Here is a 19,616-nt window from a genome sequence, read left to right as displayed (position 1 = left end):
AAACGGGCTAAAAGCCTGCGGTCCAACCCGCGGGCGAGCAGTAGGCCTCGCGTGGAGCGCCAAATAATGTAGGGTTCGGTGCTACTGCTCACCCGCAAGAAGGACCTACGAGGCAGATCTCATATAGAACACACCTTTACTGTCTGGCGGCAGCCAACCGACTGCCGAGCCCCGCGCCTCCAACGTGGCTCGCGCGCACGTTGCGCGCCGGGCGCGGAGCACACGTTCTTTTGGCCCATGATGGGCCGCAGAGCCCACAATATATATATATATATACCTATATATACCTATATATAAAGTCAAATATGCGTACAGTCGGAGTTACTAATTCGAAGTTTATTACGACGTTTCGAGCGGGGACCGCCCTTCATCAGGTACTGAAGAGCGGTCCCCGCTCGGAACGTTGTAATAAACTTTGAATTAGTAACTCCGAAAGTTCGCATCTTTGACTTATTAACTTTTCCCGGTCCATTGTTTTTATATTTACCTTACTTCACCTATATATATATATATATATATAAATCTTCATTTTCTTAAATTTTCATCGTTGTCGAACATATATATTCCCACTTTTCTAAAACCTAAGGCTGCCGAATGCAATCGGAGCTTAGTAAATGACTTTCATGCAAAGTGCGTTTTTCGGCACATTCTCTGCCACTGAGATCGTAAACATAACCTACTTGACGTACAAAACGGATCAACAAAGTGCTTCACCAACGCACAACACAATTTAGAGCAAAATAATGGTTGCCTAAACATACCTGCGTCAATAAGAAGGTGTCTTTGTGACTTTCCGAGTACCCTAGTACAATTTTTGAGGCGGATTATTACGAATTGACCACCTGTTATCGAGCCACGCCGCTGTCAATTTTCCACACCGAATGTAATTCGCGAATACGCGATGACGTGAGATCACTGATGCCTCTTCTCAGCCACTGCTGGAACCTCCCGAGTAGAGTCAGGTTCTTTGCACTACCGAAATTAGTCATGAGAAGCACCGTCGTCAGGCGTTATGCGTTCTGGTGGTCTATCGAAATATCCTATTGGTCTCAACCGGGTAACATCAAAACGTTTCGATAGTCCACGAGTCACAACAAGAAACATTTTGACGGTTTCTGAGCGACAAACAAAAGCCATTAATGGTCCATCAGCCACCATCGCGAAATGTTTAATGGTCCATCAGACACCATTAAGTAAGCCTGTCGGACCATCAAAGAAGTGAGATTGGCCATCAGGAAGGTCGACCCTCAAGAAGGTATGATGATGCGTCAAGAAGGTGTGATAGGCCGCCAAAAGGTGTGGTAGTCCATCAAAAAGGTCTGATCGACCATCAAGAAAGTTTGATGGACCATCAAAGATTTCTGATGGTCTCTTCGATCGGGTATGTCTCTGTTCTGAGGAGTTGAAAGAAATAGATTTGTCGGAATCTTTAATTTCCTGGAATAGAGTTGGAGTAAAATGGGCATGCCCATGCCGCAACTCTGTTTTTTCTCATTCACTGGGATCATTGGTTAGGCGTGCCGTCGCCAGTTTCCTAGGCTCGCAAACCCGGTAAAATGCAGGGAAGTCCACTCGAAACAAATATATTTAATAAATTATAGTTTTTGAGGCATTATTTATTACCTTTGAATGATACGTCGTCTTTCCTTTACGTTTTACTTTTTTTAAAGATTGAACGAAAGAATGCTGGTGCACTAACTTTGTAATAATCAAACCGAAATGGTGGAAAAAAATTAAAATCGGGCTTAATTACACCCAATGTTTTAACACTATTTGTGTGCAACTGCCGACCCCCCCCTCCCCCCTTTACTTTCTCGGGCTTATAATTATAATAGAAAAGAAAGTAAACGTTTTATGTGGTATTCCTAAAAAAGCAAGAGAAAAAAATGTTAGCCGAACCGGCGCATGACAAACTAAATTACACCGAAATTTACTGTCGACAAAATAACCCACATTGAAAACTAAGCATTCATGTTTTCGATCATCAGCTCACAAACGAACTAACATAAATCGCACGTAATCTTCTAACGCATGCAAATGTGCCCAAACTTGCAGCTGCACTTGGATGACTACATCGCTCGTCTACGACGTGATCCTCGTTGTCGCCAATCAGAAAGGAACATGAACGTCTCGATGGTGAGACATTCAAAACATCGTCCTTGTATTATTAATATTATTATTGAATAGGCTGTGTTATGAAGACCTCGGAGGCTACATAATGCCAGATGCACGAGGAAGAGCGGCGATTTGATTATAATCGTACAAACAATTAGAATGAAAAAAAAAATAATTTTAGGCCGGGCGTCCAGCTTCCTATCCGGCTCAAGTACCCTCGGAGCGGATGCACGCAGCAACATAGTTGCCCTGGAGGCCACATGTGCTCAGCAGACAGTTCACTCGCAAAAAGCAAACGAAGAAATTGCAAGCCACTCCGCTTTGTGAAGGTCGATGACCAGCGAAGCTGTTTAGCAAACGACACAGACGGTGGTGCTTGCCGCCCGCCGCCGCCGGTGACATTCTCGTAGCCGTTCCCGGCGTTGCTCTTCGTAGGGGCCACGGTGTAAGATCTTGCACCGTGGTAGGGGCGTTACTAGACAAGCTAAAATCCCTTCATGTTTCAAAAGTATCGCAAGGTTCGTCTATGCACGAGGCACGTGCAACGTGCACCCTTGGGAAGATCATGGCGGCACAGCGCAACACTGAGCTAGATTTTAGACGCCATGAATTTCCCAGGAGTTGCGCGCGGCACGTGTCTCGAGCATTTCTACCACAATGAATGGCGTCACTTTCCCCAGGATATAGGGGCTTTAAGACAAGCGAGACGGGGCCGCCACCCGGCGGAAGGTAGACACGGGCGACGGGACCTCCGTCCCGGGAGAGCGGAAGGAACTAGGCACGTAAGCGCTTGGAACGACGACCAGGGACTCCGGAATAAGGGGGGGAGGGGGGAGCTGGGGGCAGAGTAATACTTTTCAAAATGGTGCTGAATCTCCGATGACGACCTAGGAATAAAACAGTCGAGGTAGGCGGAGATGCGACACTGGGGAATTCCAACTTTACATTTATGATCAAGGCGAAAGGAGATGTGCGGGGGGGGGGGGGGGGGGGGGTAGAGAATAGGTTCCTCTGAGGGTAGGGATAGAGTAGTAAATTTCATGAAGAAGCGATAGACGAGATACTTTACGGCGCAGGGAAAGAAGGGGCGAAGATAAGTTAGATTTTCTGAATGACACAATGGCTGAACCACTTGAGTGCCCCTTGCACTCAAGTGGATTCTGAGATCGTCTATTTATTGTCATAACTCAATCTGCGGGCTCTAAGCACCCAAGAAATCCCAAAATTACATTCAAGGGCGGCCGATTTCCCTATTAAAAATCCAATCAAAGATCGCTGTTCTGCGCCTAGGCGCACGCCGTCAGGGGCGCTGTCGGACGGGAAGGCAGCAGGGAAGGGCGTGCGCCATCCAATCACGAGTGACGGCTTCCCGGCGGATTGATCTTTCAAACCGGCGGAGTGATCTTCCGAATGTGCGCGTATTTGATGGATTCTCGTTGGGACTCATTTTGTTTACTTCGGGTCTTGCGTCGTGCGGAGATGGACCTGCCAAATCTAACACCGTTGGAGGTGGAAATTCTTCGGCGGACGGCAGATATCAGCTCAATCTCCTACGACGCCACTCCTACGCGCGACGCCTCGAACGCGACGGACTCGGACGACAGTTCGCGATGCTCAATGTCGACACCGGAGGAAAACGACGAAACCGACGACGCAACCCAGCGGCTTGGGAACACCAACTGGTAGGTGATGAGCTGTTTATTATACCTCTCATATGTATAGCTGATGCTGGTCTTCTATTTTAAGGTGCCAATGCAGTTGCTGCGTGCCGATGGAAACCGTCGCAGAGTGTGTCTGCTGCCGTGACTACCCGGCCGCCGTTCGCAAGCAGCAGGGCCGGCAGAGCTGCGTGACAAGCCACCCGGATTTCGAGGGGCTGTGCCTCGAAACCGTCGTGGAAAGCTGCGAGCCACGCGCTTTCCGCGACGGAGCCGCGTCGCCGCGTGGGCACATCACTCCCGCGTAACAAGGCGAGGAGAAAACGTAGTTCGCGCTTTTTCAAACAATAATAGCTGTATTACGTCACCTAGAGCCGAAGATTTGACGTTGTTGTCAAAATATAATGTGCATGTGCCTAAAAAGAGCAATAATAATAACTTTAGCAATCTTTTCGCAGTTCGCTATTTCTATTGGTCGAATTCTATGGAGGTGGTGGAGACACGGGATGGACCCCGCAAGAGGATATAGTGCCGGTGTATTTCTATTGCTGTGGGTTTACTAGGGCGCCTTGCCATTTAGAACTGGTCATTTTTATTGACTGAAGCCCAACAAACAATATGCTTCCAAAAACAAGCTTCTCCAAAAAGCACTTGAGTGCCCCTTTAATGGCTTCAATTTTAGATACGAGCGTGGTGTGACCGGGATCCCAGATTGCTGCAGCGTACTCCAATTTTGGGCGCACCAGAGTTTTGAATAAAAATAATTTCAGTGACACTGGCGCTCAAGTAAAATTCCGTTTTAAGTAACCGAGCATGGAGTTAAGGCCCGTTCACACTCTTGCGACCGAGTACGACTGAGAGAGACGAGATCTCTTACAACTTCTTAAATGTTTCTAGAATGAGGGAACACATTGACATTGTGGCGCCATCTATGCGGTGACCCTAGAACTGCATTTCACAAAAGCGAAGGTTTTGCGGGATTTCCGAGGTCAAATGTGCGTAATACCCATAGAAAGGCTCGTTTATAACATTGACAAAAGCTTTTCGAGCCAAAAAAGAAAGGATATTGCGCGAGAAATAAAAAAAAAATATGCCGGACCGCCGAGTTTACACTGCTTCCCAATAGATGGCGCCAGTGTGTTCTCTGGTTTAAGAAGTTTTAAGGAACCCAGGTTTAAGAGGTCGCAAGCAGTCGCAAGAGTGTGAACGGGCCTTTAGCGTCAGCAGTGATATGATCAATGTGAACGTTCCATGACATGTTATCTGTATTATAAACTCCAAGATATTTGTAGGAAGCTACGATTTCCAAGGGGGAGGTACCAAGGGTGTATGAAAGTGGTGATGAGTTACGTCGGAGATACACGCATCGCTTTGCATTTGTTAATGTTAAGAGACATACACCAGGTGTTGCACCAGTCCAAAACAGTGTCTAAGTCAGTCTGAAGAAGTTGAACATCGAAGTAATTAGTGATTTCGCAATAGATGACACAGTCGTCCGCAAACAGACTAACAAAGAAAGACAGATTCTGAGGTAGATCATTTATGTAGATTAGAAATAATAGAGCACCTAAGACGGATCCTTGTGGGACACCTGAGGTGATGAAACTGAGGTGAGAATTAGCTTGATCAGTAAAGACAAATTGAGATCGATTTGTTAGAAAGTCCGTAATCCAGGATAAAACGGTTGGTTCAGTGTTAACTTTACTAAGCTTGAGGCGTAGAAGCTTCTGGGAAACTTTGTCAAATGCTTTGCTAAAATCAAGAAAAACGCAGTCAACCTGGGGTTTACGGTCTAGAATAGAAACCGGAGTAAAAGGATCGGGTTGGTGTTACGTTTACTAAGTTGGAGGAGTGGAAGCTTGTGGAAAACTTTGTCAAATGCTTTGCTAAAATCAAGAAAGACGCAGTCAACCTGGAATCCACGACCTAGAATAGAAAGTAGGTCATTAGGAAAAGACAGCAGTTGAGTTTCGCACAAAAGAAGTTTACGAAAGCCGTTCTGAGAAAGAGTAAAAAAATAATTATAATCTAGAAAGTTAAGAAGGTGCGAGTAAATGACATGCTCCACAATTTTGCAGGGTGTACAAGTAAGGGAAATCAGGGACTCAAACCGAAAAATATAACGTTTCGGTTACGGTTACGGTTACCGCTTCCTGTTGATAACGGTTTCGTTTCGGTTTTTTACGGTTTTAATTTTTACGGTTTCGGTTACCGGTTACACGTTCATAAAAACCGGTTTATTTCGGTTTTTCAATAATTTGTCTAATTGAAATGCTAGACAGCCATTTTAGAAAAAACTGTTTAAAGTAGTCTCAGATATCCAATAACGTGAAATACAAGGAACCTAGAAACGTCTTAATACTTCTAATTGGTCAGAAGTTGCACACGTTCCTAGCTCCAACTCTTGTTCACTACATCTACTTACATTATTTAGTTTGATGCCCGAGCATACATGTTACTTCTAGTACTCGGGGATCATCGCGTTCTATATAATAAAAATTAAAATAAACACCGCTACTCTGTTGTTTGGCACCATTTATAAACAATTACCCTAAGAAAGTTCCCACTTGATGCTGGAAGAACCATTCGCACTTTCTCGTCGCTACAGTTGATTTCAACCTCTTACATGCAGGCGAGTCTTCGCTTCACTGAAGGAAGGAACAGAACTACAGCCATCCACTAGTAAAATACTGCTAAGTGGAATGAAGTAATAAAATTGAGAGCTGGGCTGGGCGGGCCGTGAGGCAAGAAGGCTTCGTGCAGCGAATGGAAAGTCCGCCGTAGTCGGGCGGCCCGTGAAAACTACTTGCCTCACTAAACACTGCCCAGTCGACTTCAGGTGCCTGCTGGGTCGAGTGGACTGGCGGTGTAGGTCCCGTCGCTTTTGACTTGTAGGCAGTGCTACCCAGGTCCGACTGAGAGTCTTCGACGACGCTTTGTTTTTCTGTAGTGTGTTCCTTCGTGTTGGTGTGGTTTTCCTCCTTGCCATCGTACGTGTCGAAGGAGCCGTCGTCGGCGTGGGGCTCAATGACTGTCGGTCCTGCTGGCCACTCCAGGATTCGCTCGGTGGCGGTGGTTGTCGAGTCGGGATCCATTGGGTCGTTTTCTTCGATCCAAGATCAAGCTCGGGCACGGTCGGCCGAGACGCCAGCCTCGCAAAGAGCATGGGCGAGAATGTCCTCGACAGGAAAAACGCACAGGAGCGTCGAGGAGACGACTGTGCCGTCGATGACGGCACTGGTGGGTTTCGAAGACTCAGCGTAGCTGCCGGACTCACGATTAGGGGGCCTCTTCGACTTGGTGTCTGGGCGGTAGCTGGTGTGCGCGGGAGCACGAGGCGTGTGGCGTCCGCGTCGAGGCTGGTTGGGTAGCTGGTCGGGGAGCTCTCTGAAAACCTCAGACTCGAATCCTCGACGTCTGGGATAGGACTGCCGTCCTACAGTTCCCTCTCGCGACGACGTGGAAGAGTTCCAGTCTATCGAAAATGAGGTGCTGGTGTTCGGGGAGCATGTCATCCCAGTAGAACCGATGGCGGGGGAGATGCCTGATCTCATGGACATCTCTCGTGGAGAAACTTATGGTGTCCTGGGCGAGGTCGCTCAGAATGTCGTAGGCATGACGGACCCTCGCTCCGGCATGGGTGGTGGGGGCTCTATCAGAGGTAGTTGGATTGCGCTGGTGGCTCTGGTAGAAATGATTCTCGTAGAAGCCATCCCCGCAGGGGGCACCTGTGAAAGCAGGCGTTTGGAGAGTGGCGTCTCCACGGACCCCGAGCCATGCGGGTTCGCCCGCCCACGTCTGGCTGTGCGTGGCTTTCCCGTGTCCGGGGAAAAGGGCATCCTGGTGGTTGAGCCGAGCCCGGGGTAGGTTTGGACCCTTCGGGGCCCCCCGGGCGAGGCAATACACCACTTCGGCCCCCGCTTCCCGTAGACGGGAGTCCTGGCTTGGCCCGACCAGGATGATTCAGCCTAGTCGCCACTTCTACTATCCCCTCCCTTCTTTCGCCCTTGTCTTCTCATACTTTTCACTCTTCTCATTTCTCTTCTTTCCTTTTTCAACTCCTTTGGCGGCAAGGGCTAACCTTGGGTGGCGACAGACCCCTTGTCCAAAACCACACTTGGTTATAGTACCTGGGCAGTGCTAATAGTCTAACGGTTCCAGCAAAGCCCTTTTTGTTTTGGTCCGTTAACTATTCCCTTGTTGGGCTCCGTGGTGGGCGGCACACCACAGGTTCTGAACACTCTCCGCCTCTTATGGCTGCCCCTCCTCCTAAACCCAGCTCACGACAGCCCTGGAAAAGGCGCTGCCTTGAACACAAAACCATCGAAAAAGACCCTCCTGTGGAAAACTTTACCAAGTTCTTTGTTGTTCATTCTTTAGATGAACAAAAACCCGTTGCAAAGATATCTCCTTTTATTGTGTCGAAGGTTCTGGAACACCTTATCGGGTTCTCGTATAAGGCCAAGAAACTGCACTCCGGAGACCTCCTTGTTGAGGTGAATACAAAACTTCATAGCGAAGCTTTATGTAAGCTAACAAACATTGTAGATGTGAAAGTGTCGGTGAGTCCTCACCGCACACTCAACACCATCCGTGGAGTTCTTTCCGAGGACGACCTTCTGGAAACAAGTGAAGAAGAACTGCTTGAAGGACTTAAAGGCGCCGGTGTTGTCGCCGCAAAACGCATAATGTTTCGAAAAGATGGCAGAGAAACCCCATCAAGACACGTCATCCTGACCTTTGAGAAACATGCTCTTCCCGCAACAATCAAAGCAGGCTACCTGAACTGCCGCATTCGTCCCTACATCCCCAACCCGCAACGATGTTTCCGCTGCCAACGATTTGGCCACAGTTCACGGAGTTGCAGAGGAAAAGAGACTTGTGCGAAGTGCGGAGGGCAGGACCACGTCGCTGACATCTGCGACGCAGTGGCCCGCTGCAGTAACTGCAGTGGACCACACCCAGCCTACTCTCGCACCTGCCCTCTGTGGGAACAAGAAAAAGAAATTCTTTCACTAAAAGCCAAGGAAAATATCTCATATCCAGAGGCTAAGAAAAGGTTGTCGTTTCTCTCAAAGGGAGGCTATGCCGAGGTGGTGCGCAGGGGCCCTGCACCACGCTCGGAGTCGAGGGCCACCCAGGTCTCGCCAGAGATGCTGGCAGTGGCCCTCAAGGCCCCAACTCCTGAACGCAGGCAGCTGCCCCCTCAGACACCTCGAGGGAGCACGCAAGCTGCCCTCTCGCAGAGTGGGACGGCGGCAGCCGTGCCCACTATCCCTCCTGGACCCTCCCTGAGGGAGAAGGAGCGAAGCCCTCGCTCCAACTCTCTTGGGAGGGGCTTTTCTTCTAGGGAGCGGCGCGACTCTCGCACCGCCCCTGGATCTAATGGAGTGGAACCGATGGAGCAGGACAATTTGCCCAGCTCCTCCTCCACTCCTCCCTGTGGATCGGGCCGAGGGCGGCAACCGCCCTCTCGAACACCCGATCAACCGAAGCCTGCAGGCAAACCTGCCTGCGAAACTAGGGAGATGGAAGTAGCAGCTGAGGCTGCTGATCCATCCACAAACCTGTCTGACTTCGAAGACACGGATTGGCAGACCCCAAAACCCAAGAACAAAGCAAAAACGCCTGTTAAGCCTCCGAAATGAACCCTCTACCCAAGGCATTTAATTTCACCCCATGCATTTTTCTTCATGTATATACCCCATATATTTTAATTCTGGAGCTCTCCAATTTCACATTGTCTACTTTTTTATGTGTATTGCATTGTGATAAATATTTTGAGATCAGAATGAACTTGCTTTTTAATATTAATTTTATTATTCAGTTTTAGCGATTTTAAAATTTGGTCCACATTCCTAACGCCCCTTTTAGCTTAGCACATTTTTATGGCAGGAGGCTTTTTACAGTGGAATTGCAGAGGACTTTTTCACAACCTGGATGATGTTTACTCCTTGCTTCAGGAGTACACACCCTCTGCAGTATGTCTCCAGGAGACATATTTGGGACCGTCGAATAGTAATTTCCTGCGATCATTTCAAGTTTTTCGCAAAGATCGCATAACAACGTCTGGCAGTTCCGGAGGAGTTGCCATTGTTGTGGACGGAACGGTACCAACTGTTGAAATTTCTTTGAATACTTCTCTGGAGGCTGTCGCAGTACGGTTGATGTTAGATCGCCTTGTTAGCATATGCTCCCTCTACATACCCCCTTCATCTTCCCTGACGCTGACCGATCTTGAACGCCTTGCAGACCAGCTTCCAGAACCCTATGTTCTCCTAGGAGATTTTAATGCCCACAATCCGCTCTGGGGAAGTCAACGGGTCGACAGCCGAGGATCTGTTATAGAAAGGTTTCTCTCCCGAAGAGCTGCCAGTCTCCTAAATACTGGTGAGGCCACATATTTCAGCTCAACTCACCACTCCTTTTCCTGCATTGACCTATCCATTGTTTCTTCATCCATGTTTACAAATTTTACCTGGACTGTCCTGAACAACCCACGTGGCAGTGACCACTTCCCTATCCGTCTCATTCCCACAGAGCCCCCACCTATTCTCCCCTGTTGCCCTCCTCGATGGAAACTTTCTATAGCAAACTGGGAACTTTTCCAGGAATGTGTAACGTCTTCTGTCCTGCCTGTAGCACACTCTATTGAAGAAGAAAATGAAATCATCACAACTGCCATTGTTGATGCAGCTCTTGCTGCTATTCCACAAACCTCGGGTAAGCTACCCAAGCGCCCAAAGCCTTGGTGGGATAGGGAGTGCCGAAAATCCAGAAATCGCCAGAATTGCGCTTGGGCAAAGTTCCGGCGGTATCCCACCCCCACAAACCTTCTCGCATTCAAGCGCCTGCGAGCAGAAGCACGACGCGTCAGGCGACAAGCGAAACGCCGTTCCTTTCATTCGTATACTTCCTCCATTAATAGTTTTGCTCCAGCCAAAATTGTATGGGACAGAGTAAGGCGAATGGATGGTGATTACGCCCACTTTTCAATCCCCCTGCTATCAGCCGACGATGGAGAGGCGTTTTCATCTTTGCAGGAACAGGCTGATGCACTGGGTAGACATTTTGCGCAGGTCTCCAGCTCTAAGAATTATACGGAAAAGTTTTTACGCTTTAAAACCAAAGCTGAGAAGGTCCCAATCCGCCGATCTGATAGCTGTGCCGAAGAATATGACCGGCCTTTTACTCTTACTGAGCTGCGTCGAGTCATTGCCACAGCAAAAGCAACATCTCCCGGGGTTGATGACATTCATTACACTATGATTTCCCATCTGCCTGAAGCATTCCTCGTCATTCTCCTCCAGTTTTTCAATAGAGTGTGGGCAGAGGGGAAGCTGCCGAGCGTGTGGAAAAAGGCTATTGTCATCCCTATCTTCAAACCGGGAAAAGACAGAAGTAAAGCCTCCAGCTATAGGCCTATAGCCCTGACTAGCTGCCTGGGAAAGACATTCGAGCGGCTGGTTAACAATAGGCTTATCTTCATTCTTGAACGGAACTCCCTTTTAAGCAATTTACAGTGTGGCTTTCGTGCCGCCAGGTCCACTGCTGACCATTTCGTACGATTGGAAACGGCCATCCGAGAGGCCTTTATAAACAAGCAGTTCTGCCTTTCAGTATTTTTTGACCTTGAAAAGGCTTACGATACCACTTGGCGGTACGGTATCCTTCAAGACCTTATCAAGATGAATATTGGCGGGAATATGTTTAATTGCATCGCAGACTTTTTGCAGGATCGCACCTTTCAGGTGCGATTGGGAACAACCCTTTCGTCATGTTTCATCCAGGAGAATGGAGTCCCACAAGGATGTGTCCTGAGCGTTACCCTCTTTCTTATTAAAATCAACTCTTTGTCCCGAGCAATACCACCTTCGGTCTCCTACTCGCTTTATGTTGATGACGTCCAGGTCTGCTTTTCGTCATGTAATTTAGCTATCTGTGAGCGCCAAATCCAAGTAACCATTAATAAAATGAGTAAATGGGCTGATGAGAAAGGTTTCAAGTTTTCTGCTGAGAAGACCGAGGCTGTTTGCTTCTCCCGGAGAAGGGGAATGTTTCCCGAACCATCGCTTCACATAAATGGCACACCTCTTCCCGTCCGACCGGAACACAGGTTCCTCGGTGTGACGTTTGACAGCAAGCTTACTTTCGGCCCCCATATCAAAGCACTGAAACTGAAATGCCAGCAGAAACTAAACATTTTAAAAGTTCTTTCACATCGCACCTGGGGCGCGGACAGGGTATGTCTTTTACGAATTTGCAGGGCTGTAGTGCGCTCTACCCTGGATTATGGAAGCCTTGTTTACGGATCTGCGAAACCATCCACCCTCAAGATGCTTGATCCTATTCACCACCAGGGGATCCGTTTGGCAACGGGGGCATTCCGTACGTCGCCGGTACTTAGCCTGTACGCTGAATCGCATGAGTGCTCGCTCGAGAGACGTAGACTTTTTCTCGCTGTTCAGTACTTTCTAAGACTCCGTTCTTTTCCGCAAAATCCTGCTTATGAAATAATTAAAAATATAAACTATGAGCGCTTATTTCAGCACAAACCATCTATAACCCCTCCCTTTGCACTACGTGTAAGAATTGCTACAGAACAATACAATTTTGATACTCTCTCTCCTGTCCTTGAAATTCAACAGAGAACTGCACCCTGGAAAGTTGCCAATACTTGTTGTAATCTTTCTTTGACGAAGCACAAAAAAGATACAGTTGACCCTAGTGTTCTCAGGCAAGAATTCCTAGAGCTGTGTACCTCGTACAATGGCTACTAGCACTTCTTTACTGATGGATCAAAAACCACGGACTACGTTGGCTGTGCTGCTATCGGCGAGGGCTACAGATCTGTAAAAAGGTTAAACAAAAATGCCTCAAGTTTTACTGCTGAGCTTTATGGTCTGATAACTGCAGTTGACCACATTGTCAGACATCGATATAGAAAGTCTGTCATTTTCTCCGACTCTGAGCTCACTGAAAGCACTCAACTCTCCAACATCTTGGAAGCACCCTCTGCTTGTGCAACTTTGTAATACACTAACACAAGCACTGGCAAAGAAAATACAGATAGAATTCTGCTGGGTCCCTGGCCATATTGGCATTGAAGGCAACGAGTTAGCTGACCGTGCAGCTTCTGCGTGTGTAGATAGGACAGTTGACCATAACAGCATCCCTGCTACTGATTACCGAGTACCACTAAAAAGGCAAATAAAATATGCCTGGCAGAGGGAATGGGATTCCCAGCTGCAAAACAAACTCCATATGATTAAGCCCATTTTGAGCGAGTGGCGCAGTGCCAGACACCAAGAGCGTTTTTATGAGATAGTTTTATGCCGATTGAGAATAGGACATACCCACCTTACCCATAGCTACCTCTTGCGTAGGGAGAGTGAACCGACCTGTGACTTCTGTTCTGAACCATTAAGTATACTTCACATTTTGATAGTTTGTCCACACTTTGAAGAGAACCGTCGAACCTGTTTTTCTATATTCTATCGGGAACATGTACCATTTCACTTGGCACTTTTACTGGGTGACGAGCCTCTTGTCCCAGTCTCACAAGTTTTCAATTTTTTGGAAGAAACTAATATTCTGCGGAAATTATAAGTCTAGTTCCTAGTAAGGTCTGCTTTGAGGCTTTAGTCAGTCCTTAAAGAATGTAGGCTTCCTTTACACAATGTTTCTGGCGCACTATGGCCCCGATGCTGCTGCGCCAAAAAAACCCAAAACCAAAACCAACCAAAACCATCGTAGAAGTCATACCTCCGGCGGTGGCAGGGGGAGGCCTCCGGCGATGCTGGAAGCGATCTCTCGGCGCGTCTGTGGATGTTCGAGCTTACCGTGCCGACGTTCGAATACCTCGCGTTCACAGTTTTGCGAGAGAGACTGTTGAGACTGCTGGCCGTGTGGGGCGAGATTGGCCAGGCCATCGACGATTGGAAGCAGGGCAACTCCCAAGGTTCAGGCGAAGGAGGCAGAAATTGCATCCCATGTCTGTTGGACGAGGGTGGCGCGTTGGCGCGTTTGACGAGGAGGCATCCTTCTCCTTGGCTTTTTCTTTTGTCATGTTGAGAAGCTGAGAGGCGTGGCAGTGCCGGCGACGGTAAAGCCCCTCTATTGGCGACGTACGCGACCGAAAGCGTCGCTGTGGTCGGCCTTCCACGATTGGCCCAAAAGCTGACTATGACGTCGGAAAGGGTATACCATCGACGGGACGGTGTTGGTAGTGTTGCTTTGAGAGCGCAATGATTTCAGGCTTCCACCATGCTATTTACGAACACCATCGAACTTGTTGTTCGCAAGGTAATGACGTCACAAGGAGGAACCATAGGAGGGCGCCACCAAAACATCTCGCCGCTAATCCTGGGAAAAGTGGCGCCGTTCATTGTTGTTAAATGCTCGAGGCGCGTGCGACGCGCTACTTCTGGGAAATTCATGCCGTCTGAAATAGCTAAGTGTTGCGCTGTGCCGCCATGATCTTCCCAAGGGCTGCACGTTGCACGTGCCTTGTGCATCGACGAACATTGCGTTACTTTTGAAACATGAAGGGGCTTTAGGCGGCGGGTGCCACTCGGTTTGAAGAAGGGTCTCGGCGCGGGAAGGAAAAGAAAAAAACTCGGACACCCTTCTGACGTTTCCTCGCTCCTTCCACCACTATCAGCCCGAGCATATATATATATATATTGTATATATAATACAAAACGCCAATGTCAAACCCCTGACTTTTTTTTTTTTCTTTCTGTGTTGTTTCAAAATCGTCACTCGCGACACGTTTCACACTAAATGAACAACATAAACATTATTAATGAACAGCAGGGCCCATTAAAGCCCCTTCATGTTTCAAAAGTAGCGCAAAGTGCGTCGATGCACGAGGCACGTGCAACGTGCATCCCTTGGGAAGGCCATGGCGGCACAGCGCAGCACTGAGCTAGATTTCAGACGCCATGTTCTTTCCAGAAGTGGCGCGCTGAACGTGTGTCGCGCGTTTCCACAACAATGAAGGCGCCACTTTTCCCAGGATACAGGGGCTTTAGGGCCCGTTTGCTCGAAGCGCTAACCGCGGCTAAAGTTAGCCGCAGTACCTAGGAGAGGGATTCTGAGATCATGTGACAGGGATCGCTAGGGATGCGGGAAAACATGGCGGTGCCCCGCAAAGTGAGCGCCGCTCGCTTCGGAACTAATATGTCGTTGTAGCTGCAATATCGCGCGTGTTAGTCAGTAACTAATGGTGCAGGAGGCTTTCGCTTTGCCTTACCTCACTTAAATCGCAAAGCATGAGCATATGACCTCGCCGCATTTTTTAGATAGTATTTCGATTCTGGCCATTCTTAACCCTAAATGAACCCGATAATTGTCGGCATCCATGGAAACGTCTTTGGAAAGTGGATTGCCTTGACTCAATCGGCCTTGTATTGAAAGCACACAAATTTCCCAAGCACCGAGGTGCATGCTACGAGTGTAGTTGCAGGCATTGCGCGGCTGCTGCCGTATGCAGTAGTAATATACCCGTTGCTCTGGGCAGGGGGCGCGAGCGCGTCCGGAAGACTTACGCAAGACGCGACCAAGTTATGCTGGCTGCATCATCCGTGTGGCGCTGTAACGTTCGATTTTGCACGTGCCACGTTCGAATACAAGCCGCTGTCAGCATCTGTAGATGTGCGGTAACAAAACGTCTAAAAAAAGTAAAAAAAAAAACAAAAAACAGAATTATGCTGCTTGCGGCCGCAGCGTTCCATTAAACATTCCTTTCATCTTTGCTTTCTTTCATAGCTTCCGCGAGCACGTATATTTCACTTTACGTGATAGTGAAGCCGAAGCTACTCTTAAAAGCGCGTCATCCTGAACGATGCTCGCACTGCACGAGCGCGCGTGCTTGGCAGGGACGCGGAAAGCTCGCAGCTCGCTCTTGTAGCCTCTGCTACGATGGAACTTAAGCCTGGTTCAGACAGTTGCGTTTGACTGCGTTTGACTGCGTTGCGGCAGCGAGAAACCAGGACATCCCTGCTGCTTATATCGCGTGCAAAGATGATTCCTTGGATTGGATTCCACGCTTCATACGAAGCACAGATGTGCCGGTGACTCGCTTTCCGTACTCGACGCAACGCAGTCAAACGCACTCAAACGCAAGTGTCTGAACCGGCCTTTAGAATGGAGCTGAGTAGAAAAAACTCTAGTGGGGAAGCGTATTGATGCATGTTCGAAACGCGAGCCAAATATTCTATTTTGCTCGCCTGCAGCGCTGCTCAAAACTTGTGAGCTACGGGCCTATCGTTCTAAAGGAAAAAGTCTAAAACAAATTTTGCCTTGCACGCGCGTTCGTCCAAGTCTTATAATGATTATTTACTTCGAATCTTTTATAAGAGGAAGGACAGCGAGCGCGGACCATAGAATTACACTTCCAGCGTTCTTCTCGATGCTTGGGTAATTTAGAAAAAGGTCTGTTGGGGCGGGACGCTGGTCTTCTTTTGTGTACTATTAATATCCGGTCGATTGAGTCAAGGCAATCCGCTTTCCAAAGACGTTGCCATGCCGACAATTATCGCGTTCATTTAGGCTTAGAAAGGCCAGAATCGAAAGACTATGCAACAAATGCCGCGAAGTCATTGCTCGTGCTTTGCGATTTAAGCGAGGTAAGGCAAAGCGAAAGCCTGCACCATTCGTTGCTGACTAACGCGCCCGATAGTGCAGCTACAACGACATATTAGTTACAAAGCGAGCGGCGCTCACGCACCGGGGCGCCGCCATGCTTCCCGGCATCCCAGCCCCCAGTCACGTGATTTCAAACTCCCTCTCCTAGGTACTGCTGCTAACTTTAGCCGCGGTTAGCGCTTCGAGCAAACGGGCCCAGGTTTTCTTTTCCGCCAGCTCTGCATGATGGCCAATTTACCTCGTTTCTTTATACTGGCTACTGCATGTCAGGAACATCGGTGGTTTTGATAGAACCGAGTTGGATGGACATCTGAGAATTCGAACTTATTAGTTAATACACCGAAAGCGACACGTACTGAATACATGTAGCGATGTAGGAGTGTGGCAGATTTAGAAATATAGAATTTTTTTTAATTATAAGCTTGACCACTGATTCAATCTGAGTATTCTTAATCCTGAAGTCAGATTGAATGGAAATATGTAACCAGATGCACCACTCGCTGACAGTAACTCTGTCAAATGGCCACAACAATTTAAGATCCCTCCTCCAGGTCATACTTCAGAAATACTAATAGTTTATTTTTCGGTTAATATTGGTTAAAACCGGTTACCGGTGAATAATTTACGGTTCCGGTTACGGTTACGGTTTTTATAAGTATCAAATAACGGTTTCGTTCCGGTTACGGTTACAGAAAAAATTTCGTTCCTAAACGGTTTTCGGTTTCGGTTACGGTTACGGTTTGAGTCCCTGAGGGAAATAGGCCGGTAGTTATGAGGACTATGTTTGTCACCTGATTTCTGAAGTGGAACAACCTTTAATATTTTCTAGTCGTCAAGAAGTGTAGAGAAGTAGAGTGATTGTTCAAAAATTTTGAACAAACAAATAGAGCTATATACTTCAGTATTTTGCAGACATGTAGATGTAACGTTATCGACACCACAGATGATGATGACTTTAGATTTTCTATTAGCTTAACTATGCCTTCAATACTGAAAACTAAGGGGTCCATAGGCAGAAATCTGTAGGAAGAGCACATTGGAAGACAACAATCAAAATAATAAGAAAAGGTATTAACAAAAGTATCATTTAAAACATTGACACACTGACTGCTCGGTATGACACCATCATCTAAACCTGTAGGGGATACGACTGACTCTTTATATCCATTCACAACGTTCCAGAATTGTTTAGCATTCTTTAACAGCCTTGAAGGTAATTTATGATTGAAAAAAGTTAGTTTCGCCTTCGTAATTGCTGCCTTATTTGCTCGAGCTGCGCAGTGATAAGCATCCCAACGTTCATCACGGTCGGAATGCTTTACAGAACGAAAAAGACGTTTCTTCCTATTAGAGAGCCGTTTAAGTGTGACATTATACCAGGGGGACGTTGGGTTGGAGGTAATGGCTATAACTAGACTTAAAAGACGACGCCTAGGACGACGTCAGCGGCGACGTGTAGAAAGACTTCAAGGACGACCGCTAGGGCGACGTCCAAGAGGACGTCTGAGACGACCTTAAGGACAAGCTTTAGGACGATGTCGAGGACGACGTCAAGGTCGCCTGGTCCTTTGAAGAGCGTGCGAATGTGAAGGAGTGTGAGAATGGGAGCCGAAACGGTCTACTGCGCGTTGCGAAACGGTCTACTGCGGGTGTAAATAAAGAATACTGTCGCATTAAAAGGACGCGCGTGCGCACTGAGTGGTTCTCAGTAGCAGGCACGGCGCGCCTTCAGGGAGCGCGCTGATGCAAATCGGTCGGCGCTTCGGTGTTATCTGTTTGACGTCATTTCTGTGAGCAAGGTTTCGTGACATCGATCTCCCAACTTTGCACCCCGATATAAGAGCGGAGAAAGACGTAGTTCCCCGTCAAAAAGAGTTTTTTCATTCTAAGCGCGCGCGGCGACAACCCACGAAATCAAAATATCTGCAAAGTGACGCCTGTAAAGCTGTTTTTTTTTTTAAAGAAGCACGCCCCGGTCAGTGTCTGCAAGCTGTATTTTGTATGCTCTGTTAGTGGCGTGACAGCGGCAGAAAACCCGAATGTGCAGACAAAAACGCATCGAGGACACCCTATCCCGACCCGAAGAACACCTGCAACCAATTTCTCTGCGAAGCAAAAAAAAAACACAATTTATTTTTGTGAAACGCTTCAAGCCAAAGCTTGTGCAGGCAAAAGGTTTTCAGCACAAAGTTCCACAGACGAAAAAAAAAAATCATATTGAAACACTAATAGTTTGGATAACGGGAGCGGAAAAGCCAGCTCAACAACCTAATTTTTTAAAAGAGAAGAATTCACAGGCTTAATTATTGTGTTCATACACTAGAGTATACGCACACCTGGCAAACCAGTTCACTGAGGAAATTACTACACGCAAATTATGTAATGCTGATGGGCGTAGTACCCCGACCTACGAAGAACCATCAGCCGCGGTCCACTGCTAATACACCATAAAAATGTAGAAACTGTCCTAGGCGTCATCCTTCCCTTTCTCAATGGTGTTGCAAATATTAAACTTGCCTAGATAATTCTGATCAACTCGGAGATCAAAGAATGCGTCGTGCGTGCATTGTGCGAACCTTATGATTCGCTATGCTTGGTTACGGGGAGAGCTTTGGGTGGTCTTGGATTCGCTGCACACAAGACACACGCTTGTGCTCTCGAAGTTCATACTCATAATGAAGACAACTCTAAATTTATTGCCCAGCCATAATCATATTATATGTTAAAAAGAACTCTGGTACTACTTCAGTCCGTTTGCCGTCACTAAAATGAAAGCTACTTTCTATACATGAATTTTGGCGAGCGTAGCTTCATTCACGACACACGCTTTTAAGTGGAATAAAAGCTGCTGAAAAGCCTATCTGGTCAAAAAGAAATCTTCATGTCACAGAGAACGCTTCTGCTAGAGATTTCCATACCTCAAATACTCGACTCAAGAACTGCACTTGCATTACATTTGGTAGTAATTTTATATCATGCAAATACATTTGATCGAAAGTATTTGCTACTTTAGCTTAACTACCTTTCTTAGTATCTTGTTCTCACTATCTAAAATGCATTTCTCAATCTTTGAAAAAAAACAAATGTCGCGGAATTGTTTTACGAGCACCGCCGAGCGCAAAGTCGAAATGATTGCGAACTTGAAGCAAGAACGACCAAACACTGAACAGGAATCAAGCAAGTACCAAAGAT

This window comes from Ixodes scapularis, unplaced genomic scaffold (genome assembly GCF_016920785.2).
Source record: "Ixodes scapularis isolate PalLabHiFi unplaced genomic scaffold, ASM1692078v2 PGA_scaffold8__174_contigs__length_109621045, whole genome shotgun sequence".
NCBI lineage: Eukaryota > Metazoa > Arthropoda > Arachnida > Ixodida > Ixodidae > Ixodes > Ixodes scapularis.
The sequence above is the reverse complement of the archived record's forward strand: the minus strand, read 5'-3'. Positions refer to the sequence as shown.